This window comes from Aethalodelphis obliquidens, unplaced genomic scaffold (assembly GCF_003676395.1).
Source record: "Aethalodelphis obliquidens isolate GAN/ISIS:26980383/991018 unplaced genomic scaffold, ASM367639v1 scaffold2378, whole genome shotgun sequence".
Taxonomy (NCBI): Eukaryota; Metazoa; Chordata; class Mammalia; order Artiodactyla; family Delphinidae; genus Aethalodelphis; species Aethalodelphis obliquidens.
In genome coordinates, this window is record NW_020840285.1 from 1,509 (window position 1) to 3,479 (window position 1,971).

At 48.2% G+C, this 1,971-nt stretch overlaps 1 pseudogene; it reads right to left on the bottom strand.

The window, feature by feature from the left end:
* Positions 1 to 271: 271 nt before the first annotated feature.
* Positions 272 to 980, bottom strand: LOC113617177 (ferritin light chain pseudogene; annotated as a pseudogene).
* Positions 981 to 1,971: the final 991 nt, after the last annotated feature.

Below are 1,971 nucleotides of genomic sequence, written 5' to 3' on the forward strand. Positions count from 1 at the left end.
GGGATTAGCAGAGGTAACCTATTATATATATGATGGATAAACAACAAGGTCCTACTGCATAGTACAGGGAACTATATTCAATGTCCTGTAATTAACCATAATGGAAAAGAATATGAAAAATTATATATACGTATAACTGAATCACTTTGTTGTACAGCATAAACACAACATTGTATATCAACTATACTTCAGTAAAATAAATTTTTAAAAAAGAAAAAAAAGAACATGAATATATATATATATATATACCTATATTTCTTTTTTTCCTCTTTATTCTGTTTGTGTTTCAAATAGGCTTTTTTTTTTTTCCTTCTGCAAAAAGCGTTATTGTTTCCATTTGGTCCAAGGCTTGGGAGAGGGCTCCAGGGCGGTTACAAAGCTGCCTAGTAGCTGCAGAGCAGGGCTTCAGGCAGAAGCTCTGATGCCAGAGGGGCTCCTCGGAGGCCGCTGGACTTCAGAGACTCCTGTTTGTGCTCGAGGGTGAGCCTTTCAAAGAGATACTCGCCCAGCGCAGCCTGCGGACCAGCCAGCCTGCGGAGGTTGGTCAGGTGGTCGCCCATCTTCTCGATGAGTTTCACCTGCTCCTCCAGGAAGCGGCTCTCCAGGAAGTCACAGAGGTGGGAGTCTGCGCGGGCGGAACCCAGGGCGCGCAGATCTGATAGTGCCTGGTGCAGGCTCTTCTCCCTAAGAATGGCGGCTTCCACAGCGTCCTGGGTTTTACCCCACTCATCTTGAGAAGGCTTCCGCGCATCCTGGAAGAGGGCGCGGCCACAGCACTGGTTTTGCATTTTCAAGAGACGCTGGGCGCCCTCACACTTCTCCTCAGCCAGTTGGCGAAAAATGTGGCCCACACTGTCCAGAGTCCCATTGTTGCTGTCGAAATAGAAGCTCAGAGAGAGGTAAGTGTCCCCAGATGCATGTTGAACAGGTGGTGGACGGCGGCCTCCACCTCGATGGAATAATTCTGACGAACCTGGGAACTCGTGGTTGATCAGTGATAAGGAGCTAAGCTCAAAAAACGGTGTTGGCCTGTCCTGGAGGCTGAGGATAGCTGAGTGGCTGATTCCAAAGGTTGCGACAGGAAGAAAGGTTGGAGGGTGGTCGGGGGCTGGAGCAAGGAGCGTCCCTGGGTCTGTTCATTCCAAACACTGTTGAAGCAAAAGACAGAACTGCAGGACTGCCAAGCGCACTGCCTCAAATAGGCTTTGATATAAATGAACAAGAAGTCCAAACAAGGACAAAACTTACCCTTCCCCCCACCAAAATAGCTGGCGATACTAGAATCTAGACCTGGGAAGGGATTCTTCCATTACTTTCTGAACATTCCAGGCCACTAGAGCAGTGGTTCTCAAAGTATGGTCACCTTGTAACCAAGCAGTACCCTATGGGGCCTTCCTAGGACAGACCCATCCCCCATATCCTCTGCTGTAGTTCCTCTCTGAAGTACTCAGATAATAGTATCTCAGGCATATTTCTTGAGTTTTCAGATGCTAAAAACCACCACCCAATGGAAGAAATTAACTCCTTGATGATCATGAGCACGTAGCCCCCCGACCTTCTGGCACCTAAGGATGGATAATGTTACCTGCCCTGTGGCCTCAACATAACCAATCAGAGGATTGTGCACGAGCTGATCACATTCCCTGGGACGTCCCTCCCTCACCTGGCCTTTAAAAATGCTTTGCTGAAATCCTTTGGAGATTTCAGGGTGTTTTGGAACACGGGCCACCCCTCTCCTTGCTCGATCCTGCAATAAACCTTTCTCTGCTCCAGACTCCAACCTTTAGTTTTGTTTGGCCTCACTGTGCTTCAGACACACGAACCTGCATTCGGTAACAACCTGACCAGTTTTACCAGCGTCCCCTGATAATGTGTCAGGTATTCAAGTTTTAGGGCCCTGTCCCAGCCCTATGGAATCAGCAAGTCTGGTGGGGCTCAGTGATCTCTGTTATAACAGGCCCTCCAGATGAT